Genomic DNA, 26,271 nt, shown 5'->3' on the forward strand with positions numbered 1-26,271 from the left:
ATGCTCTCTTCTGACTGTTTCCATTTTCTCCATGAAATGGGAAACAAGTCGTCAGCAATGAAGACTGGAGAAGTGGCAGCAAAGGTTTAAAGAGAGAAAAGGTGTGAAATAATCAACAAATGAACAGAATTCAAAAGTAGAGTGGCTTTTGAGGCTATGCCCAGGCATGAATGTGAAGGGAGAACAGCCTGCATGGTCGTTTTTCTTCAGCTCTATTCAGCTTCCCAAGTACAGGCAGGGGAAGTACAGAGTTGAATTTAACCAGGGAGGAATTCTGCAGTAGTGTTGACGGCTAAGAGTACAGACTCTGGAGTCAGACTGCTCGGATTCAAATCATAGTTCTGCCACTTTGCAGCTAGGTGGTCTTGAACAAACTGCTTGCTCTCTCTCTGTGCTTCGGGTTCCTCATCTTTAAAATGAGTATGGCCTATTTCTCATTTACAGAGACCAGAAGGATTGAGAAGACATCTTTTATGTGCTTCCACTGCCCTGTCTCCCAACTACCTGCATCTGGGCCCGTATATTCTGCCATATCCTCATAGGGTGTCATTGAGGCAATAGGTGTACAGTGCTTAGAACATGGTTGACACATAGAAAATATGATAGAAGGGCTTTATTATCTGCTAACAGAGTATGATGGAGGGAGAAAGTAGCAAGAAAGCTGAGGGTAGACACACCGGAGTGATTCAAGTGATGAGTGAGGAACTGAAATCCCGCTTCTTTAGATCTCAACAAAAGTGGAGGAAACTCCGTTTAACTTCAGGGAAACCCCTGCATCCAAAAGAACAGTGTAGAATTTGATTTGAACCTAAATGAGAATGAGCCAGCCTTGAAACACATGATCTCGCATACAGCGCAGTGATGAAAGGAGAAACACAAGCCAAGAAAATGACAAATATTTAATGCAAATCAGAGAAATTCTTCAACTTTGTTGAAAATGGTCTTTTTTCTGCTGTAATTACTTTAGTGGTGTAGGATTGACTATAATCCCTGCTCAAAAGCAGCCTTAGAGCTGTTTTCATACCACCAATTTCAGGAATCTAGAGTTACATGGCAGCTTGCTGCATATCTCAAGTATTCTGTGTTCATTAGCCACAAAATTACTTCCATATTCTCATTTGTTGAAGAAAAGCCGGTTTTAGTAGATGTTGTCCCTATAAAGTTCCACCAGAGTTTCCCCATTTTCCTGTTAATTCAATGACTATGTCGTGTTTGTCGTGAGGGTCCTCCTTTCCTGACGTATTGCAGGGAATCTGTTAGAGAAGGAAGAAGAGAATCGTTTAGGGGGCAGCAAGGCATTTGGCAGCCATACAAATAAGCAAGTGATGTCCAGTGTGGCCTCTGAAGACAGACTGCCTGGATCAGCTCCCACCTCCCTTCACTACTATTAGCTGTGCATCCCTGGAGATTTCTCTTGGTTTTCCCATTTGCAAAGTGGGCATCATAACAGGGTTAGGTGTGAAGATTAAATAAGCTCATATGTAAAAAGTACAGAACAGTACTTGACACAATATGCACTCAGTAAATACTATCCATCACAATTAAATAAAGAACACATGAATGGATGGGAGATTTCTGTAGTCTTCGTCCTAAGTCCAGTGCCTCAGGACTCAGCATGACCAAAAGACATTTGATACTCCCATCCTTTTTTTTTCTTTTCTTTTCTCAAACAACCCTGGGCTTGTCCCTACAAAAACTGTCTGCCATCTGAAGAACAGTTCAGTATATGAGGGGCAGAAAAAGGCAAAGCAGAGATTTTCAAGTAGGATCATGAGTTCTTATATTCTACTGTATACTTCTTGGGTTATTGTCAATGTGTGTAAAGTGCTTAAAACAATGCCCAGCTGAAGTGTTTGTTATCTACTAGGGGGGAAAAGAGTAGCGAGGAATCTGAGGAAGAACTGTGTCCAGTTATCCAAGTCGTTACCAAGTCCTGTTCTCTCCTATCTACCTTGGGGATGCGTCCCCTTGCCTCCACGTTTCCTGAACACACTGTGCTCCCTCCTGCTGCAGGACCCCTGTGAATGCTGTTCTGCCTCAAACGCTCTTACCACAGTCAACCCAGCCACTCTTTCACTTTGTGATCCCTCTACCTCCTTCTGATCTCAGCTCACAGTGTTGGTGCTTCCTGAGAGAAGCTCTTTCTGACACCTCAGTCAGGTCTTTAGTCCTTCATTATAGGGAAACTTCACAGCACTTACCTTCAGTTGTAATCATGCTTGTGATTATTTGGTTAGTCTGTCTACCTGTAGTCAGTCTAACACATGGTATGCAATCCGTAAATATTTATTAAACAATGAATGAATATTGCTCCCATTCTTACACTTTTGAAAGCTTTCTCTTTCCTAACTCCTTCACTGTTACTAAAGACAGTGATTTAAAGAAGTAGCCAGAGAAGAAAAGGGGCCAGAGGCTATATGTGGGGCTACATAACTGGGGCAAAAGCAAAAACGGCGTAAAGCTCATAAAAAAGTGCAGAACACAATAGCTGGGAGTGTTTTTAGAGATTATTAGTCCATCTTCTTCAGCACTGACAACAAAGGGAAATTCACTAGTTAGGGTTTTAGTCAAGGACCTTAGCCAACCACCTTCCAGACGACAGCTTCACAAACAAAGAAAAAACGTGTTTCAAGCTAGAGGAGCTTAAATGTGACTCACCAACATCTGCTTTCTTTAAATATTTTTCTCTCAGAGACTACAAACCACTAAAAGGATAGAATAAATTCTCGCACCTTAACACATGGCAAAAGACAAGCATTTTATGCCACTTTCTTAATCCCCTCATTTTCAATCTCAAATGACTCTTTCTATCAAAAGACTTTTTTGTGAGGAAAGTTTGAAAGGATCTATTGAATCACAGCTGTAGAACGGCTTATTTAAGGTTGATTTAATAAGGGAATAATCAAAGTAGCATCTAATTTCAGTGGAAAACTATCACATTTTGATATTGACCTAGTACGTAACCCAAGTATTAGAGGACGAAAAGAACTACAAGCTCGGGGGAGAAAACAACGTTTGTTTTGAGAGAATCCCATTTTTCAACTTTCTCCTTTCTTCCCTCCTGACAGAGAAAATTCACCCTGAAGCTTCCTCCTTGCTCCCCAAAGCTCTCCATCAATGATCTGCAAGAAAATGCGTCATGCGCTGTTTCAGACATTCTCTACTTTACCAGTACATTTCATTCCCTCCAATAAAAATGAATGGCAAATACATTTATTTAGAGAACATAATCGTTGTTAATGTGTTCATAGGCTAATATCCTGTCTCAACAGGATAATAACATCCTTCACCTAGTTAAAATCCAAGCTCCCAGAAAGTCCCTTAGGAGTGACTCGTGGGGAATTTCACTCATGGCATCAGACTCATTGGTTGAAATATATTTGAGCAGCTGAGCTTTTCTCTCCTTATCCTTTAAATAATACCATGTGGAGTGCTTCCTGTAATTGACCTTGGGCAAGGTTGACCCTAGAGATCAAATAACTAGTTACTACCAGCAAAATAGCCTAAGAACGCAAGAGCACAAAAAGTTCTGTGCAAATGAAAAATTGTTTCCTATAATAGACAGCTTCAACAAAGGTGAAAGATAAAGGATAGACATAGATAGCAATGAAAGAATTAGTATCCAGACTACACGAAGAATTTCTACAGATTGAGGAAACATAAATAAGCCAGCAGAAAAGCAAGGAAAAGCTATGAACAAGAAACTCATAGAAAATTAAATGCAAATGATCCACAAACATTTGAAAAGATGGTTAACTTCATTCGTAAAGAGGAAAATGCACATTGAAAGAACAATGAGATATATTTTTCATCTCTCAGATTAGCAAATATTGAAAAGTTTGATTTTTATCAAAATTTGGATAGAAAGTAGGAAAATCTTTATTTTTTTATATACCGCTAATGAGAGTGTAAAGTGCTAATGCCATTTGTAAGATTCTACATCTGAAATGTACCCTCTGTGGAAGCAATTCTACATCTCCCTATTCATGCGAGAAAATACTTCATGTATGCACAATGAGATATCTACAGGGTCGCTCACTGCACCATTTGTATCACAAACTATTAAATGGTATTTCTATATCTTAATCCCCAAACTGAAATCAGTAGGTGCTAGCCCCCTCACATTCTAGAGAGATCCACTAAGGATCCCTCAAACTCAGGGCCTAAGGATCCCTGAAACTGCAGCCATGTTATTGGGGCCATGATGGGAAATAGCCTATGAGGACAAGCCAACAAGCAAAGAAAGAATCTGGGTCTTTCAGGGTATCAATAAGTCAATGGCACTAAACTTTGGAGCAGTTCTATCCGGGGATTTCTTGTTTTGAGGTAGTCAATGTCTCTTGTAAGGCATTTTTAGTTAGACTTTCTAACAGTGCTTACCTAATCATCCACTAACCTCTAAAACTTGATCTTCTTTCATTGACTTTAGTACTCCATCTACTGTCTTCCTCTCCATCTTAAGCCCTGTCATCCTCCCAAGGATACACATTGAGGTATGATGCATGAAAATAATGAAAGTTAATACTAGATATTAATAAAAACTATACTTTGAGCCCTTGCTGGTTGTCAAATGTGAGACACTTTACATATATTATCCCATTTACTCCTCACAACAAATCTAAAAGTTGGGAACCAATATGACCTCCATTTTACCAATGGGAAAACAGATGTGGAAAGGTTTAGTAACTTGCACAGGGTCACCCAACTGGAGAGCTGGGGCTTGGAGCCAGGGTATTCTGACTGACCCACTGGATCCTACTCCTACACAGACTTTCCTCCCTGCTTTCTGGACTTCCTGAAGCAGAGCTCCACGCTGCTAGGCTACCCCACAACAAAGCCTCCATCGACTTCATCTCCCTTGATGTGGCTCCACTTCTAAGATGCTGACCCCTGAAAATCGACATTCTAACCTCAACTTCAAGTCTTTCCATTTCTTCATGATCACTTAACTTGTTTTTAATGCTAGTGGTATCTGTTTGTGTCTTGAACTCTCTCTTTTCTTCAGTTTATCCTCTCTTTTCTGGGTTCATTTCTTATGTCAGTAATGTACCAAGTCATGTTCAGTAATATACCATTAACCACCACACATCATCCTTTGCCATTTTTACCTTCTCTCACTCCTGCCTCAGCGTTATCAAGCTTAATATAACACAAAATACGCTTTCTCTGCTCTTACTCCCTGGCCGTTGAAAGTTTCTAGGGTAAGTCAGTAGATTGGGTCCATAACAATTTAATGAGTCTAATTTCAGCTAAGCTCTCATTACTGCCCAGAAATTATTATATTCAGCTACAGTAGACTCTCAACAGCAGCTCTTCCATACCCGCCTTGTCCTTCAGTTCCCACCCCTTCCTGGCGATCTGTCAGAATATAGTAGTCCCTTTCTGGTTTACCAGTAAGACCCAAGACATCCAATGGAGACCTCCTGCAATTCCACTTGCTCTATCTCAATCTCTCCTGGTAAGTTTAGTCACCCCACTCCTTCACTTTACTCTCGTCTCCAAAAAAGATGTGTGTCTCTGCCTTTAGAAAGCTCAACCCAGCCTCCATTCCCATTCCTCCCTGTTTCCTCTAGGTTCTTATCCACCAAGGACCTCTCTTGAGAGTGTCTTCATTTGCTTTCCCTGTTTGAGTTCCTACAAATCTTCTCCCTCCTTATAAAGATCTTTCCCTCGACCTTACTACTGAATGAGTTACTGCCCTTTTATTCTCTTCTTCTTTGGAAAATTAAAAAGTAGATTAATATCACAGCTTCCATTCCATTCTTCCTACTACCCACTCACTCCTCAGTTCCTCAGAATCTGGATTCTACCCTTGATTCTCTTTCTAAAACTGTTCTCTTTCGGTCACCAATTACCAAATTACCCCATAATTGGCAAAGCCTACAATTTTTCTCGTCTTTCTGTACTATTTAGCAATGTTGAACATCCCCCTCCCTCCTGTAATTTTCTCCTTCCTTAGAACTGTGATAAGTATCCTTCTACTTCTGGATCACTAGTCTTTCCTTATGCATCTTTTCCTGGCTTCTCTTCTCTCTCCCATCTGCTATAAGCAAACACCTAGTAAGGTTCATCAGCCCTCTTTTGTCCCTATACTTCTCAGAGTTCTCAAGTATTGTCTCTACACATATTATTCTGAAATCCGTACCTTAAGCCCAAACACCCATAAGTTCCTAACACAGAGAACAAACTGCCCTCTAGATGTCTTTAGTGTACATTTTAAAATATCCATCTACCTACCTACCTAATTTTCTAAGGAAGATAGATATTGAGTAGATTCCTTAAAGAACCCACAATTAATGAAGAGGGGACAATCAAATACCTACCTCATGCAATTGAAGTAGTAGCAATAGTAATTATAATAATAATAGCTAATATTTAGAGTCTTGACTGTATGCCAGTTATCATGCTGAATACATTCAAGAACTTATTAAATCTTGTTAAATCTTCACAACAAGTCTGGTTGGGAACTACCAGTACTATTCTCTTAAGAAGTTCTACGCACAGATCATCTAAATCTTTGCAACAACCATATGTGTTGTAATTATTTTTATTATCCCCATTTCTAAGATGAGCAAACCAAGGTTTAAAGAGGTTAAATAATCACACAGGTAGTAAATGACAAAGCCAGTGTTTGAACTTGACTCCGTAAGGATGATGATGATGGTGATAGCTACCATTTCTTAGCACCTGCCACACGCCAGGACCTGCGCATGGTAGGTACATATGTTCTCTTACTTAACTTTCAGAATTCTATGACCTAGGTTTTCCTTTTAACATATTAGGAAACTAAGGCTGAGAAAGGTTAAGTAAAAAGCCCTTGGTTACAGAGCTAATAAATTGCGGAATTGATGTAGTAGATTAAAAGTGGCAACAAATTCTTTGCAGTTTCTGCTATGGAGAGGTAAAGTCTGTTTCCCTACCAACTGAAGGAAAGAATGGAGTCAGAAGTGACTAGCGTTATTCACTTGAATGTCCCAGTGGCATCACAAATGCAATATGCAGGTCTGAGCTCATTGTGTTATCCCTCTAAAACAAGTTGTTTTTATATGCTTTATTCTGATAAACCAAGGCTTAGAATCAAACAAATAGGGAACTGAATCTCGGCTTCACCCCAATTACTGCCATTCCCCAAGCTTGAACTGAATCTGCCTTGTGTATCATTGCCTGATTAATCTTCATTAAATGTGAAGGAGTTCAAAACAGGCTGTGCCCCAAGCTGTGCCACTTTGGCACGTAGAATATTTTGAGCTAAAGGCAATAGAGACCCTTTGGGCTCAACAGAAACTTTTACCTCTCCCTTAAAGAATTTAAATTGGAGGTCTTGCCCATAATAAGAGTTATGACCAGAAATAAATTTTTTTGACCTACCTATAAGGCAGGGTAAACATCTAATTACTGAACATCTGCTCTTCTTATCATCCTATAAATTATCCTCCTCCCCTCTGAAGCCTCAGGCCCCTATCCCATTCTTTGGCTCATGATGGCATAAATAACACATTTTACTCTTTGTCTCTGAACCTCTCATGTATGTGGGGTTCCCGCACATACACAATTAAACTTGATTTTCTCTGGTTAATTTGTCTCATGTCAATTTAATTCTTAGACCAGCCAGAAGAACCTATAAAGGCAGAAGAAAATTTTTCCCTCCCCCACAAAGGCAGCTCTAAAGTTAGTGCCCTTTTCAAAAACTTTCCATGAGTTTCCACTCCATGGCCCAAGCATGTCCAGCCTTTTCTTCCCCTACTTCCTCACTGATACACTCTAAATTTCAGCCAGAATGAGTTACTTCTTGTTTCTCCACAATTATCACCTTGTCACCCTCCCTTTCTTGGCATATGTACTCATTTTTTCCTGCCTTCATGACACTGCTGTTTGCTTAAAATGCCCTCTCCACTGCGGTTCAATCTGTCAAAGAAATAGCCACATTAAATACTATCTCTACCATGAGTTTTTTCTTGATGCCTCCAGATGGAAGTGATTTCTTCCTCCTTTGAATTTCCTGTTAAATTTGATTTTCTTATTTTAATTGTTTAGCTTGAGTTATAGTTATTTATGAAAAGTTGTCATTCCTTTAGTACTAGATTTCAAGCTCCCTAAGCAAGAGAAGGTATCTTAGTCATCAATGTGTCACTTGCAGGAACCTCCCAGAACCTTACACACAGTACGTGTGGAGAATTTAGAGACCTGGTAAATATAATATTATTCTCCCTCTGAGTCAAAACCAACTGAGAAAAAGACATCAAAGTCATATTGGTGGAGAAACATTACTGCATTACTGATAAACACTAGATTGGAAAATATGACCAACTGGCCTGATTTTATGCCTCTAAAATAGTGGGCTTATCATCTACCCTGTCATGGAAGAGTTACACAAGATCAAGTCTTCCCCACAGGGTCAGGCCTCACTAATTTGTGGAGAGCCAGACCAGAATGTACCTGGTTGGCACAGTGACGGATCCACTGAACACAGAGCCCAGGTCCTTTTCCCAAACCCTCCAGGGAGAGAAGTGAGGAACAGGGCAGAGACCTGAGGCATTAGTCCAGCCAAAATCCCTCCATATGAAAACATGAGGATTAGCTTTAATGAAAATTATAAAATTCAAAAGGACAGTCTGTCTTCAAGTAAACCCAACCAGATTCTGGGAACAAGGAATAGAAAAAAAGTGATTTAATATAGAGGAATTTGGAGATGTACATGAATAGTAATGATGGCACTGGTGGCAATATATACTGAGTTTTACAATAAGTCAGGGCATTGTTCCAATCTTTTTCATTGCAGTAACCGGGTTATCATCTCAATAATTCTAGAAAGCATGTACTAATATTGTCTCCACTTTACAGATAAAGAGACTGGGATACAGAGAGATTTAAAAATTTGTCCAAGTTCACACAACCAGTAAGCAGTAGAGCTGGAACTTAAAAAGTCTCCCGCTGGAACCCAACTATATATAAACTGAAAAATATTAATGGCCTTTTTCATATTGCTGTGCTAAACCTCCCAAACCCACACTCCACTTCCCCACCCCCAGAAATGTCAATAACTCAAGCTTTCTCTTTGTCACAGATAGGTTGTTATTGGTTTGGTAGCCTGCAAATGAAGAACGTCTGTCATTGTGTGATCAAACCATTCCATGGTTGCATCACTAGAAAGCCCAGACTGCCTCCCAGAACCTAGATGGCCCTCTGCAAACAGCAAAGAGCATCCTCCAGTTGTTCTGTGTTTCACTGATTTGTTTTTCCGCTGTAAAATGGATATTTAACTGATAAAGTCTCTTGCCTAGAGACACCTCCCCTCTCCCTCACTTCCGTTCCCCAACCCGAGAATGTGTTGGTTTTTTCTTTAAAAAGGTCAGTTTACTAAGACTCTTTGCTTAGCTAAGAAAACATGGTAGAGGCTGTGTGGCATGAAGGCATTAGCATGGGAATGAAAAGTTCCTTGCTGATTAAACACAGGCCTGGCAGACTAAACTGATTGTCTCTTGGGACACGCTGAGTTAGCACTAATCGAGAGCAATGCGTTATGAAAAGGAGTAGGTCTTTACAGCACTCAGTTATTGAGGACAGTTGCCTCCTATGCTGCTACCAGTACGAAACTCCAGAAAGATACCTCCCCACAAGCCTAACACCAGATGACAAACTCTGCCAGCGTTACTGCAAGCGGAGATGTGATCGCGTCCACTTTAGAAGCCCCAGAATACCCTGGGATGCATGAGTAGGGGGCAAAGAGGAGAAGCGGGATGAGGTGAAGAGAACCACCTACGGACCGATTTGTACGGTGCCACAGTCATTCGGTTGTCTTTTAACGGCTGCTTTAATGAAAAGCAAGGTTTAAATGATCTCTGGAACATGGACAAAATCTGGGTAGAGTCTGATATGCCTTAACACACTTGAACAGGCCTCCTCAGCTACAACCCAGGCCGTGGACACCCCATAGGAAGAGTCAGCGATTTCACGTAGCTGCTCAGGGAGTATCTTGTATCTGCCCCTGACCCTCCATGTCTTATCCCACTTGTTTTGTTTTGGCAAATCCAGTGTCATCAGTATTCAACAATATTTATTAAGCAAGATCCCTACATAAAATCACACAGTCCCTACCCTCTCTAAACCTGTAGTCGAGACTAGAGGAGAATACACATTCCTGTGTAAAGCACTTAGATAGTCCCTACCTCATAGTAAGTGCCATATTGATATTATTATTGTTGTTATTATTAATCTTACTTCATATTTCCTTTTGCTTGGATTCAGTCTCTCTGCTTATATTCCTCTTAGATTCATGTCTTGGTCGGACTCTGATTTTGCTTATGGGCACTTTCTCATATCATCCTTAACTCCATGTTTCCCGGACAGTTGATCAATTTCCATCAGTCTCTGTCTCCCTGTTTCTATCTCTCTGTCTCTCAAACACACACGTACCCCCCCAGCCCCAGGATCAGAGCTCAGGTTCAGCACGTCAGATTTAAGTGGATACTTCTCAACCTTTAAGTTGATGCATTTATAACTTAGTTACAACTGAAAGGGAAAAAAATTCACTGTCTTGCTCTGAAAAACTGTCTCTGTTCAAAAGAATAATTGGATGGGCCTATCTGTTAAAAACAGACCGTTAGGTGATCAAAATTAATTACTTGAAATTTTTTTTCCATTTAAAATGTAAGTGTTGAATGAGCAATTGTTCTGTTGAGGGACTATATACATCTTTCCAGTCAGCAGGATGTTGTTCAAAATGTGTTTCCAAAGAACACGAGTTATGATGATTTCACACTTGCCAAAAAGAATTATAATTCCTGTTTTGAAGCCAGTGGAAGCTCAAATGGTTCTGACTGTGTCAGATCTGACTGGAAACAGAGCCCTTAAGTGAATGAATCATTGAACAAAATCATTTGTTAATATGAACATTATGTAGTGTACCTGGATAGACCCCTGCCTTCCATCAGATTGCAGTATAACAGGGAGACAGGACAGACACATATATACTAAAACAGCCTGAATTATATGCCAAATGAAGGAGCCCGGCACTCCTAAGATGATCTGAACTGGAGTGTGAAAAAATTACTGGTACCCTCTACCCCTAAGAGAATTTCACACATAATGCCAAAGCAAGGGTATGTTTTCTCAAGATTCCCACTGTATACAATAGAGTAACAATTGAACAGTGCCTACAACACATGGCAAGATAAAATAATGGGAAGTGTGATAAACATTTTTTTCTGACTGCCCAACATCTATTTACCCTACTTCTGGTAACAGCCCACAACTTATGTTTGGGGATCGACCCCTCCTCACTCTTAATCCATGTGGTTCCTGTGCGACTAGTCCACTTTCAGCTCTGAATGGTGGTACGTGACCTAGACTTGGCCAGAGCATCATTTTATATGGTTTCTGTTACTGATTCTCAAGCAAGTCAATCGTCCTAACGAGACTCCAGACGTCTGTTGGACCCATCAAGGTGGCAGACTTTCTTTCCTGGTAGACTTTAACCAGAAAGGCTGTGAGCCGGGGCTACTGCAGCTCACTTGTCACCAAAAGGAGACTTAGAATGAAGCGTGAGCATGTCACACATGAATCCTCATATGGAGATTAGAGTCAAGTTAAAAGATAGACAGAAGTCAAGAGCTTCCCGCCCCTAAATTTTTCAGTTTTGTGAGCCAGTAAAGTCCTTTCTTAAGCTAGTTTATGTTTGAGAGTTTTTTATATTTTGTTTCGGCCTAACACGACTTGCAAGTGTGGTACATGTTATCTTAAGGAAAGAGTGGCTAATTCAGGAGCTAGTCCTTAAGGAAACTCCCTTTGTCTCCAATCCATTGAGTCAGTGCTGTTTCTTCTCCAGAACCCATGACTCACATGGCTGCAGGCAGGGTTGTTGCTCCCTCTGTGAAAAAATTCTCAAGCCAGCTTTTCTCTGCCACCCACTTGATCCTGGAAATATCCCAAGAGCCAGTATGGGCGGGACTCTGTTACCCTCATGGTACTGCCACTTACTGGCTGGGGGACCTTGAAAAAACTCCCCCTGCCTCCACCCTCTCTTCCTCTCTCACAGCCATCTTTGGGGCAGGCCTTCCTCTCAGCAGTTCTCTTGTGGGGCCATCGTTGAGGAAGGGTCTTGCCTATCCATGGAAAATGTGAGCATCACGTCCCAGCGTTCTGTTCTTTGGGCAAGTAACAATTGTTAACGTGTCAAATGCACATTAGGAGACAGTCACTGCTAAGAGTTTTACATAGATTACCTCATATAATCCTTTCCCCCTTTACAGATCAGGAATTGAGGCATAGATCAGTTCAATAAATTTCCCAAGGTCACGCAACCATTAAGTAGGAGTATCATAAGATGGGAAGGAATAATACTTCCTCCTGTGAATCTTGGCAATGTTCTTTTGGACTCCAGTCAGCTAATGACAACTTATATACATCACAGGACTGGGCAGGAGTAGGGGAGAAGGGGCCCAGAGTCAGGCAGAGACCAGATGATTCAATTAAGTAGAAATGAAGTAAAAGAATATATATAAGATCTGTCTTGGGTGGAAAAGAACAGAATCATAGTGTATAAATACAAGGAAACTGATGTCTTCCAATTTGCAATTGTTCATAGCAATGACTATTCTGGAAAGACACGATGCCTCACAAATTCATGTATTTTTATCTTTGAAAGGCACCATTCCAGAAACCTTGTCCTGTTATGTGTTGTATAGCTCGCTTTTCCTACAGTGTGTCCTCTACATATTCATTTCATTAATTCATGAAATGTTTATTGCTTATTTATTATATGCCACGCACTATGGCAGGCATGGGGATACAATCGTTGGCAAAAAAAGTCAGTGTGCCTACCTTAATGGAGCTTACTCTATCAATCTATATATTACAGAAATAAGAGTTAACCTACAATTGAGATGAGTGTTTCAAAATAGAGACGAACGGTCACATCATGAGAGCCTCCGAAGGGAGAAGTGGCCAGCGAGGGAAGCTAGGCAAGAGAGAAAGGAAAAAAAGACATGCATTTGCTCAGGCCCTCAGTCCCCACATTGTTTCAGTTGAGACACTCCCCTTCATGATTTTCTTTCTTATTCTCAACTTCTCAAGGCTTCTGTGTCCTCTGCACTGAATGCCCACACTCTCCCACACCCACCCACCTTAGTGCCTCGGTCTGCCCTTCCTTACCCTTTCCCAAGCTCTGGGTCTTTTTCCAACCCTAGGTCCCAGTCAACATGTGCACGTCTTTATGTCTTTGTCTCGTTCCCTAGGGCTTGTTCTGTTTTAAAATCATACAGTTGTGATCACACAGTATATATGTGGCAGAGACTGCCAGCTGCCTAGCCAGTATCTGCTGGTCCCTTCTTCCTTAGTATTAGAAGCTTATTTGATTTATTAAGGTACCTAGCTAAAAGTGCTATATTTCGTGACCTCTCTTGGAGTTAGGTGTGCCCATATGACTAAGTTCTGGCAAATGAGATATAAACAGAAAGGTCGTATGGAGCTCCAGAAAATTTAATGAAAAGGCAGCTAACATAGGCTCTTTGGATCTTTTTCTTCCATATCTCTTTCTCTTTTCTTCTGGCTAGATTATAAATACAGTATGTAAAGGAAAAAACATACTCGTATCACTCGCTCCTTCTTTTTTTTTTGGTAAGGAAGATTGGCCCTGAGCTAACATCTGTTGCTAATCTTCCTCTATTTTTTTTTGTATGTGGCACACCGCCACAGCATGGCTTGGTGGGTGGTGTCTTGGCTGAGGCAGGGATCTGAACCCACAAACCCCAGGCCGCTGAAGCAGAACACATGAACTTAACCACTACACCACCTGGCCGGCCAACTATTGCTCTTACTATGTCTCTCTACTCTCAATATTTTACTTACCCTCAGAACACTCCACTTCACAAGACTTCTGACACCAGATGTGTGGGTTTTCTACACACCAAGCAATTCTGCGTCGTCAGCTGAGTGTCCTCAAATTTAACTCAATTCTGACACTATCTACCTGGAGACAGCATCAGATCCCACAGGTTAAGGCTTCAGTCTCATAAGACTGTCCCCCACCCCCACTTCAGATGCCAGACTCAAATCCAAGTTGTCACCTGTGTTTCTGACAGACAGCTATAAATCAGAGGGTCCCCTTCCTCAGGTTCAATTAATTTGCTAGAGTGGCTGACGGAACTCAGGAAAACAGTGTAGTTACTAATTACTAGTTTATTATAAAAGGATGTAAGTGAGGAACAGCCAGATGGAACAGATGCATAGGGCAAGGTATGTGGGAAGGGGCACAGAGTTTCCAAGCCTTCTCCGGGTGTGCCGCTCTCCCAGCACCTAATCCTGGTTGGTTCCCCCAGCAACCAGCCCCATCCTTTCCCAAAGTCACCTCATTAACATAAACTCTGGTATGGTTGAAAGGTGCTTGTCAAGGAATAACAAAAGACACCTTTATCACTTTGGCCACTTTGGAAATTCCAAGGGTTTTAAGAGCTGTGTGCCAGAACCCTGGATGAAAACCAAACATGTATTTCTTATTACAAATCACAAGATCACACGGCGGCTGGAGCTCGAGCAGCTATTTTGATCATGAGGTGATCTTGGAATGGAAGCCGCTAAGAGACCCAACGAGAAAGAGGGAGCCTGCGTGCCTGAGAGTGTTTGCAGCTTTGCAGCGGAGTTGCCGAATCCGCCCTCGGCTGCCTAGCTCCTTAAGGGAAGAAACTGTGATTGTATTTAAGCCACTGTTGTTTTGAGCATCAGTTACTTTCTGCTCAACTTAATTCTAACTAAAACAGTGAGACTTCTGGGAACCCCCCTTCAAAAGGGGACGTGCCGTTACAATGCAACTTTTTTGCTCTTCTTTCCTTCTGCTTCCTGCCTGGAATGTGGACACAAGGGCTAGGGCATTGGCAACTATTTTAGCCAACTTTGAAGATGACAGATAGAAAGAGACAGGGCGTCTGATGCTGCGGAACTGCCTGGCCAGGTCTGGACTTATTTTCTGTGAGAGAAACGCCAACTTGTCTCCAGTTTAAGCACTGCTATTTTAGTTCTTTAGTACTAGCAGCTGCACACAATTTAAACTGATCAAATCTATAATTCTGTGAAGAATCTCTTTTATTCACTTAACATAGTGAAAACTTTTTTTTTTCAGTTTTATAACTTTACTTGACAATCAGCTCTCAGTTCCCATCCACACTGACTGTAGATTTTTGACACTGGTGACAGGTACACAGGTAACCAATGTGTAGAGCTTGTTTGCAGAATCTTCATCCTCATTATGTTGTCTGGACAACTGCACGTGATACAGTAGAGGACAGTCCTTATTCCTTTAGCCCAGACAGCTTTGTCCAGCCTGGTGTCAAAGCGCACAGCTGGAGTTCCCATCTCCTTCAGGGCAAATTTCTGGATTTCTCAGAGTGCCCGAAGGGCGCGCTTCTCGGAGCCCACTCCATGGATGCCCTTGTACATGGTGATGGTGATTCTCTGGTCACCACCTCCTTGACGGCAGAATGGCCCTTCTTCTCGCCACCCTCCTTTGCCCAAGCCAGTCTGCTGCACCCAGACTGGGAAGGAAGAGCACGAGGTATTACAGGAGAGGTAAGCTGCCTCGCCCCAAAGCATTCTTCAGTTACTGAAAACTCTTTGTGATTATCACTGTTAATGCCAGTATCATTTCACTGCATAGGTGCACCATGATTTTACCACACAGGGCCCAATTTTCAGACATTTACAACTTCTTTTATTTATTTGCCATTCTAATCCACACTTAGCAAAGTATCTCACATTCGAATATGATTATTATACGTCACTTCCTTCCAAGAGTCAGTTTTCATGTTTCCAGTTTCATTACACAAGGTTATTTCATGAAGAAAGTTAAATTGCGTCTGAATAAACTCAGTGCCCTTAGAGGTGCCCCTCTCCACTCCTAAGAGAAGAGAACTTGGGTGACCTATAAAAAGCAACCCCACTGTATTCCAACAGCAGCTCAGCGTATCCTTCCATGATCTACGTCCTGTGTGTGAATTCAAACCCTCTGCTCTGGCATTCCGGATCCCAGACTTCTGCTTGCTGCCTAAATTATGTCTATTTGCCAGCTTTCTTCTGAATGACACCTCAGCTGCACTGTCTGCCTGGATGTCTACTTCTCCTTTAGACACTGTATCTCTGCTGCATTTCCTATGGCCTGGGTGCCAGTGCCAGCTCACTGTTGTGTCCAACCTGGGCCATTCCAGATATACTATCAGGTACTCTCCCTGAGAACTCCGGTTGGTATCTTTTACTAATTTGGATGAGTTTTGCTTGGTGTCTCAGGTACCTGAAGTTTCCATACTCCCAGGCCTCTTAACTCCAGATCCATATTCCACTTGTCCTGGTTGATTAAAACTACTTTCCAGGGGCTGACCTCTTTTCACACTCTGATTTGCCTTGTTTCCAGATGAAATTCCTGGAATATTTTGGCTATGTGTCCTATTTGGTCATGATTTATGCTCTATATTTGGAAGTTTCTTCTCGTGCCCCTAAAATATGACTCTACTTTGATTTTAGACATTGGCTCAGCGGCCTTCACTAGACTGAATTTGCAGGATCCAAATTTAGCTTCTGATATTTGGCCCTTTATCCTGGAAACTGAAAACATGTCCTAGTTTACCACCAATCTTGCCAGCTTTTCACTAATTCCCTCCTCCCCTTACGATTAGCTTTCCTTACTCTCAATTTGCCATCTTTACAGAGGAGAGGTATCCTAATAAATCCCAACCGCCGAGGTCTCTCTAGTTTGCTAGGAGTCGCCATGACAACCAAAGCTGCTGTTGCATCTAGTGGAGAGAGAATCACTAAGTTAATGTGGTGACTCGCAGCTGACCTGTCAAACTGTGGATCTCATGAAGGGTCAACAGTCATGTCAGAGATCAATCCCAGGTGAATCCTGACAATACGAGCGATAGCATTCAGCCAATCAAAGCTTACATTTGTTATGCAGTTAACCATGTACTGGCACGTTCCTGAGCACTTTAATCCTTATTAAATCTTTACTGAAACAATATGGGGTACATGCCATCAGAATCCCTATTTCACATATGCAGATATCCAGGCTTTGAGAGGCCAGAAAACAGTTCTGGTAGCATGGAGGGCGAAACTAACAGAGAGCCCTCCCAACCAATACCTAGAACTGTTAGGCAAAATAAATTATATTTTAAATACCTAGGTGAGCTAGCAAAAGAGAATGGAAACCACCAGACATTAAGAGGGAACTAAAACAGTGTGGTAAAGTGAGCTGACAGCATGTCTGCACTGAGGTGGTTGTAAGTTTAAAATAGGCCTTAAAGACTAGAGATTTGGATCTTAACATTCGACAGAAACAAGACACCAGTAGAGATTTGAAACTGAGACCTCTAAGGAACCAAGACCCATAAAGGTCCTCACCCTTTGTGAAAGGAGAACTAGACTCTTTCTGCCTATGAGCCCCAAGAAGAGTTCAAGGAAACTTCCTTCTGCCTGGACAATTTGGTCTGGACCAGTGATGTTCAGTGATGCCTCGTAGAAACAAAAGAAAGAGCATTATGAGGAGCACTTCCATAAACAGAGACACAGGAAGTCCCCACGGCACAAGCAATTCTAAGATACATAAGAAAATAATGCGTCATGAGCGAGAGTTGGCAGATACTGTAACTGGGGACATTAGCACTTCCCTGAACTTGAGAAAACAGAATAATATGAAATAAGTATTTTGAAAATAGGTAAACACATGAAAGAAGGAAGAGAAACATAAGAAAGAAAATTCCAATGAAAAAAGAACAGGTGGATTTGAAAAGAACCAGATAGAATACCTGGAAAAGAAAAATACAGTCATCGAGAGGTTCAGTAACTTGCTTGAGGTCACTCAGCTAAAAAGTGATGGAACTGGAGCTCAAAACTCAGCTTTATCTGTCCCCCACTATGTTCGAAACATCGAGCCACACTAGCTCCCCACAGATCAAAATCTAAGCTAATGAATTCCACGGGAGAACCTCACTCTTCTGACTTGGCAAAATCTCCTCAGGGTGAGCATATTGCTGAAAATCACACGCAGCGGCTGGAGATAAAACTAAACGCTTGCTTTCCTATAGGAATTAACAAGTTACAACAAAAAAAGTTCTGAGATTGGCAAGGTCAACATGAAGGTTTTTATAAACCACTGAGTGAACAGATCCATCTACGGCTTTAACAGTGAATGACACACTCACCTATTTTCCTTTAAGCTCGGAACTCGTTGTCCTTGGCCGTATGTGGCTCTTTGGCGGCTTGGAGTAGCAGTCCGGCGAGGTCTTGGGTGGGGATGGATCACTGAGCCCGGAGGTGATATTTAAGCGCGTTGGAGGGTATTTTGCTGTTTTGGAAAATTCAGCTTCTGCTCTGGTTAGCTCTTATCCTCTCCTCCCTAACTATTCCACCAATCCTGACAAGCAGGCAATTTACAGATGATTACTGCAAACTGAGTAACGATGGCAACTGAGAGTTTGCTCAGCTTTATTGCTCTAGAGAGCTGGCAATAACCAAATTACGGAAGCGCTGTTGCTCTGTGCCCTATCTAGGTCACGGAGCTAGAGATGCTGTATCAAACTTTTCTTATGAGGTTTGTTGTATTGGACATTTAACAAATACAGTGTTGTTTTCGAGTAATATAGTCTCCAGCGCAAAGACCTATAGAGGTTATTTTTAATGAAAAATTCATTATTTTGTCCTTCTCGTAGATTAGCGTTATTCTGCAGATATTTCTCTCTGCATTCCCAGGATCTCATGCGGTTAACGGCGTCTACTGTTCTGTCCACACTTTTCATTATGTCTCATGAAAGCCATCTCATGCATAAAGTGCTCCAAATGTTAGTGAACACAAAGAAAAAGAGAATGTGAGAATTGTGTGGTTGGTGCCAGAGAGGAAGCTGTAATGAAACCAAAGGGGTTGATTCCTCTTCCTAACTAGTGCCTGATTACAGGGCAGCTTGTGTCTCCTCTCCTCCAAACATGCTAGAACCTTCGAAAAGGTGTTTATTAAAATTTGAATCAAGCACTTAGGGGTTTAAATGATCTTATGCAGCGAACAAGGACTGGTCTTGTGCTTTCAGTGTGTAATCTGATTTCAGTTTTTGTCAGGCAATGAGAACGTGGAAGATTTAAGGGCACTGACGCAAACTGGGCCCTCCGTTGACCCCAGGAGCCGCTGGGCAGCAGTGCGGGGCCGATGGCGCAGGTAGGCAGCTCTGAAGTGTCTCTCCGCGGTTAGTCTCTCAAGAGAAGGCAGCTTGGTCATCCTTTGAGGCGGTAATTACATTCTGTTCCGGTGACCGGCGGTAATTAATTGAACTTTGTGCCCAATCTAAAAATAAATAAACACAGGGGAGAGTGCAATGTCTGGGAAAGGCCACAGGCATTCTTGGCATTTGGGCTTGTTTCTTTGAACGGTGTAAAGGAAGTGAAAGCCTCATTTTCTCCCGGAACAATGTCAGGTTGTAACTGGCCGCTGACCTGCAAGAGTCCCCCACCCCCACCCCCAAATGAGCCTTCAAGATTGGTAACTTTCGATAACAAAAACAGAAGCTTTACAAAATACAGCATTAACATTGCTTATATTCTCTCAAAACACATGAGTTACTTGTACAGACCTACGCAAAGCTTCACCCAGAGAAGAGCTTTGGAAGAAAGGCAAATATATGCGTAGACCGTTGGAGATACATTGAGCGCTGAGTCACAGACGAAAACGCTAGAAGAAACCATTTAATTTGATCCTTGATTTCTTGATGGAGAAACTGAATTCAAGGACGGTATTAGGACCTGCCTAGGTCAGTTAGTGGCAGAGCTTGGATCCAGCCTGCAGCCTCTGAAAGTGAGTCAATAGCTCTTTCTACAATGCAATACAGCCTCATAGCAGGGACTGAGGAAGAATTTTTCCACAGTCTAGAATCCTCGAATCTCGAGCCTAGGGGAATTCAAAAGCAGTTAACATTCCATTTTCCTTAGGGTTGGACTTTTGATTTCTTCCTTAATTCAAACATTTTCATGCAGCTAGAGGAAATAAGACTGCAGAGTCTCTTTTTTTCTTATTGTTTTGTTTAAAGTATTCTAGACTTCCGCCATTAAAGTACAAATGGCTTTTTGACATATCTGCATATCAACTCTACTATGTACTTTTTAAAAACAAAAGTATTTACGGGGTGGCCGGTGACTCAGCGGTTAAGTTTCCACGTTCTGCTTCGGTGGCCCGGGGTTCACCGGTTGGGATCCTGGGTGCGGACATGGTACCGCTTGGCAAGCCATGCTGTGGCAGGCGTCCCACATAGAAAGTAGAGGAAGATGGGCATGGATGTGAGCTCATGGCCAGTCTTCCTCAGCAAAAAGAGGAGGATTGGCAGCAGATGTTAGCTCAGAGCTAATCTTCCTTAAAAAAAAAAAGTATTTAAATTTTATTTTAAGAGGATATATATCCCTGCCATAAATGGAAAACAAAACAAAAGAACACAAAACAAAATCATTTGCCGTAAATAGAAGGTAACCTTAGAAATGAAGACAAAGTAATGTTACTAAATTCTCAGTAGAAGCTGTTGTCTGCTAAAGATTTACAGTCCAAGGCTGCCCTTCTTTGTTAAAAAGGAAGATGAGCAAATGAGAGTGGGGAAGGATACAAGTCAGCGCCAGTCTGAGACTTGACTTTTCTTATAATCAGAAAGACTGAAAGAAAATAGAAAAGGGAATAAAATTCTTACTGTGATCCACCCATAAAAAACTTCAAATAACCTCTTTAACCGTTGGTTCCGTTTGGAGAAAGCTACTGTTAATGCATTCACTATCGTTAATACTTGAAATTAGGCTCCTTCAGGATCCTGTTATCGCCTTCAAAAGATAGAAGAGGCAGCACAGCCCAGTGGCGCCCCGGGCATGGTCGAACACTGCAAGGTGGCTAAGCTGTGACTCAGGGTTTCACCTCTAGCTTGATTTGTTTGGATTCACCTCCTGGCTTCACTACCAATTATCTCTGTGACTATGGGCAAATCATTCTTCTCTAAGCTTCAGTTTCTTCATCTTGAAAGGCGGAGTAGCGATAGTACTTCCGGTTGCTACAAAGATTTAAAGGTCTAATGCATATAAAACACATAGTGAGTGCTTAATATATATTAGCTTAGTTACTGTTTTGTTATTGTATTGTACACTGACTGCACTGCTGTACTGTGGGCTAAGTTTTAAGAAAATGTGTATAAGCCTCTCGTGGCTGGAAGAGCAAAATACCATTATTTAGAACAAAAACATTTTTAGGTGGCTACTTTGTATGCAACACAGATCGGTCTACTTCCTCCTCGTCCCGGGAGACTTCTGTTGCCCAGGAACCACTTTCCGCTTTGCCCTCCACCAGGCTGAAGTTCTCTGAAAGGGCACGCTGAGGAGAGAACCCACAGTTAAATATTTGCACAACAATTTTGCCGCCCACCCCTTAACGGTCTTGTTGTACCTCTTCGAGCCAACCCTTCATGTTGGCAGCCTTTCAACCTGCTCATGGGGCCACCCAGGGTCAGGGGCATGTGTGGGCTTCTTAAGTTGTTTCTCAGGGCATGCTAACTAATGCTGGGATTAGTGAGGGAGCAGCTCAAGTGAAAGGTTTGGTCATAGATTCTAGAATGTTTGGGCACAAGGTAGGGAATTGAGCAAAGAAGTGATGGAGGGTGGAGGTGTGAATGAGAGAAGAGAAGAGAATACATGGTGAAGGCAAGAAACCAAAAAAAAAAAAAAAAAGGATATATAAAAAAAGAAAAAATATTCTGTGGAATAGCTAAACAATACTGCAGAAAAGATTGTGCTTTAAGGAAGATGGCATGAAAATAGATGACACTAAAGTAACAAAATTAGAAGAAAAAAGAGGAAGATGTTTGGTTAAGAAATAAGGCTTTTGCAGAAGTTTCCCACAGCTAACTTTATGTCAACACCTGTCTGTTTTGTGTAAATATGTATTATATGTGTGCAGTATTCCTTTTTTTTTTTTTTTGCTGATGAAGATTTGCCCTGAGCTAACATCTGTCACCCATCTTGCTCTTTTTGCTTGAGGAAGACTCCCCCTGAGCTAACGTCTGTGGTCAATCTTACTCTATTTTGTATGTGGGTCACCGCCACAACATGGCTGATGAGTGGTGTAGGTCCATGTCCAGCAACCAAACCCGGGCTGCTGAAGCGAACCTAACCACTAGGCAACCAGGCCAGCCCCATCATATTCTTATCAGTAGCTTTGAAGGCACACTTTTATTTTTGTTGACATGTCTTTATGTGAAAAACAACAAGAACTTAGAGATTTGATTTTCTTCCTTAAATCACATTCCTTGACTCTAGTCAAGCCTCACCAAGAGTAACAGACGATAAATTCCAGTCTTTTCCAAGCCAGACTGACTCTGAGGTGGTGGCTGTTTGGTTTCCATTAGAAACATTAAGAGGGATAAATTATTTTAGACTCATGGAAAAATGTGTGTTACGGATATAAAATTTCCAAATTTGGAAAATATTTAGCAATCTAACAGTTAAAATAGTGAAACCTATTGCTTCTCTCAGTTGGTTAGAAAGCATAACTAGAAGTGGACGCATTGAAAAGACAGCGGTGGTGATCCTTCACGTTTCAGTCTCTCAAGATTGCAGTTAACGTGTAATAACCACCATACGAACTTTTTTTAAAAGGCTTTGCCTACCAGCCACGTCGTAATAAACATTGACCAGCGTCAGAGCGAACTCGTCAAGGACAGCAGTTCTCCACATTGGCTGCACATGGAAGCAGCTGAGGAGGTGCTGGCTCCCACCTCTGGCAATTTGGATTTAATTTGGATGGGTGCAGCTCCCCAGATGATCCTCACATGCGGCAAAGTTTGAGAAATACTGACAACCGAGCTACTAAAAAGTGTCGCCCATGGGCCTGCGGCATGGCTTCCACCTGGGAGCTTGTCAGAAATGCAGAATGTCAGGTCCCACCTCAGGCTGCTGAATTAGAACGTGACTTTTGCCAAGATTCCCACGTGGCTTATATGCACATTAAAGTCTGAGAATCACTGCTCCAAGGAATTGTCTTTGATAATTTTTTCTTTCTCTGATGTTAGACAGTAATTACATCATTAATAAAAGATGAAAGGAAAACAGCTCAACTTGAGTTCTCTAAAACTCTAGAAAACAGACTTTCATCTCTGTGACATTCTGCAGAGTAATAAACAGTGGGCGATATGAAGTGAGAGCCAGATATGTAGGGCTGCCAGATAAAATATAGGATGCCTAGTTAAGTGTGAATTTCAGATAAGAGATGATTTTTTTTTAGTAAAAGTGTGTCACAAATATTACATGGAACATGCATATACTAAAAAAAGATTCATTGTTTATCTGAAGTTCACGTTTAACCGGGCATCCTGTGTTTTTATTTGCTAAATCTGGTAACCCTACATGTATTCCCAGGAGTGTCTCTTTGCTCTCTAGGCTCTCCCAGTAAAAAGGGGGAAATGATACCATAAATGGCCAAGTGGCTGCCCTCTAAGCTGTCTAGACTGATTGACTGTAATGTTTCTCATCCCGCCCAGACAGCCAGGACTGTGACTTCCCTAAGCCAGGCTGGTGACTCACCCAATTGAGAGAGTAATGGGAAATTTACTTGCTGACTCAGGAAGACATAAACCTTGGCAAACTTTTCCTTCGGTCTAAACCAAAAGAAAAAAATTTCCAAAGCAAATGTTAAATACATGGCAATATATTTAAAGCACTCTAATATGAGGCAGCAGGCAACTTCAAGGGTTTGTAATTGCATGTTTTCTATTAGTTGATTAGAAGACATTTTCAGAGTCTGTATCAATATTGCACTCAGAGTCTGGTATTTTTCTTAAGAATTACTGCTATTTCAGCCCCCTCAGGGGTCACTTTCCAACAATACATTTTAGATCCTTTTTTTATTTTTTTTTAAGATTTGCACCTGAGCTAACATCTGTGGCCAATCTTTTTTTTTCTTTTCTTTTCTTCTTCTTCTCCCCAAAGCCCCCAGTACCTAATTATATATTCTGGTTTTAGGTCCTTCTGGTTGTGCTATGTGTCATGCTGCCCCAGCGTGGCTTGATGAGCGGTGCCAGGTCCGGGCCCAGGATCCAAACCAGTGACACCCCGGGCCGCCGAAGTGGAAGGCACGAACTTAACCACTCGGCCATGGGGCGGCCCCTGGATCCATTTCCTTGCTCCAGCACGTAGTTTGCAAATAAAGTGGTGAATTCTTGGAGCAGAGATGTGGGTGTGGATTGGATGGCCCCCTCCCTTTGTCACCAACTCACAACAGGCTTTGCAACTATAAGCAAATCAGATACCTCAGTCCCTCACCCGGAATGATTGTTTTGTTTGACAATCTGTACCTAACTCCTCAGGTTGCCTTCATTCCCTCTTTATTCTGTCCCACCATTTTACCATTTTAAAATAAAACTTCTTGCTGTTATCGGAATCACAAAGGATGAGCTATGGTAGAAGAGGAAACTAAAATTATATAAGCCAATTCTGACTTATTTTTTAATTCAGAAAATTTTTGATCAAAAAAATCTGAATAAAATTGTTGTGAAAATATGCAATCCTGTTCTATTAATGCTTTTCCTTAAATAATCCCATAGCTGCTTTGGAGTAGGTTGGAAATGGAAGAGTAGATACCCACTCTTTATTTGAGCTTCTGACTCTTTTCTGCTGACCCTTATGTTTATTGTCATGATATTGACAGTCCTGGGTTCAGGACCTGAAAGCAAGTCAACTTGTTTCTAGCAAATACAGGCAGAAACTTCCATTTAAAAACAAAGCCCACAAACTCCGTATTCTAGAAGGTTCAGAACCACTGCAGTCACTGCAGACATGCTGATGAAGGCTAAAATATTAAGTACCTGATATACACTTAGCAATACACTGTGGTGGGGGCAGGAATATAGCCACACGCTTTGAAGCCAACTCTATCAAGAAATGGAGTCTGTTTCCCCATACTTCAAATCTGGTCTGGCTTGTAAGTTGCTTTGGCCAGTAGGATGTGGCAGAAATGACGTGTGTGAGTAAAGCCTGGGCCTCAGGCGAGCTTGCTGCTTTCACCTTTGCCCTCTTGGAACACTGCCCTGAGAATGCCATGTAAGGAAACTGCTCCCGGTTTCAGGAGCCAAGGAGAGGATGAGAAGCCCGGGAAAGGAGGACTGAGGCACCCCACTGACAGCCAGCACCGACTGACAAATGTGTGAGAGAGGCCATTTTGGATCTTCCCGTGTAGCCGTGTGTGTCTCTGCCAGAAGGATGCCGCCTGAGTGAGCCCCGGAGAAGCTGCTAGTCCACCCACATAGAATCGTGAGAAATAGTGAAGCATTGCTTTAAGCCACTCTGGGGGGGGTCGGGAGAGGCTTGTTACTTAGCCATCGGTAACTAAAACTCTCCAGAGGAAATTGTTAAAAAGGCAGATCCCAGGGCCCCAACCCAGAAATTCTGATTTAGCAGGTCTAGTTTGGGACCCTGGTATCACACTTTTCTCACAAGGACCCCAGACGGAGGTGGCCCTCCGGTCACCCTATGTGAAAACATCCTAGCGAGATTCTCTTCAGTCCAGAACAGGCCTGAGGCAAGAGGTCACATAATTGTGCATCGCACAGGCCACTGGTGCCTCCTGGAGTAGTGCAGCGCACGTTTGCATCACCATATGCAGTGTCCAGGTGCAGACGGGACACAGCTTTAAAGGTTTGTGTGAAAAGACAGAGCAAATATATATATTTATATTTTTATATATTTACTTATATATTTATGTGTGTTTTATATCTATAAGGTTTTTTTTACTTATAAAGTAGAAAATGAAGATGTTACTTTTGTTTTTCCCCCTTTGCCTACTGTGGGTTAATTGGGGAGGGGGTGGAATGAGGGAGCAGTAACAGCACAGGCCTCCTGGAGAAACCAAGATTTAGTGGGAGATTTTGAATGAAATTGATATGCGCTAAAAGTCTTGAAATAAGAGGTTAGGTATAAAAAATGCAGCAGAGTTGAGGCAGATGCAAAAAGAGCGTGCAGATTTTCTTGGGCAGCTTGAAAGGAAGAGACAGGAGAGTAGGGGAAGGGAGGGGCCCAGGGAGGGTGATTTGAGTGGAGAATAATATGAACTGCAGGTGAATACTCGGCAGCCTCTACAGAAAGATGAAGATGCCTCTGCTTGAGAGAAACGACCGAGTCTTTGCTTGTGTGGACACCCCACTCGTTATCCCACAATGGGGGCGCCGCAGAACTCGGGCGGTTTGACGTCTTGGAACCTTGGCTTTCGGTTGTGCTGTGCGGTGACACGTG

General features: G+C 42.0%; 1 long non-coding RNA gene and 1 pseudogene across 1 annotated transcript; both read right to left on the reverse strand.

Moving 5' to 3' along the window:
* Positions 1-598: 598 nt before the first annotated feature.
* Positions 599-18,696, reverse strand: LOC139076654 (uncharacterized). The gene is made up of 2 exons (XR_011528470.1): positions 18,183-18,696; positions 599-1,253 (listed from the first exon to the last, which is right to left on the reverse strand). It is a non-coding gene; the product is annotated as an uncharacterized lncRNA (long non-coding RNA).
* On the reverse strand, positions 15,134-16,752 carry LOC103557859 (large ribosomal subunit protein eL31-like; annotated as a pseudogene).
* Positions 18,697-26,271: the final 7,575 nt, after the last annotated feature.

This window comes from Equus przewalskii, chromosome 17, assembly GCF_037783145.1.
Source record: "Equus przewalskii isolate Varuska chromosome 17, EquPr2, whole genome shotgun sequence".
Taxonomy (NCBI): Eukaryota; Metazoa; Chordata; class Mammalia; order Perissodactyla; family Equidae; genus Equus; species Equus przewalskii.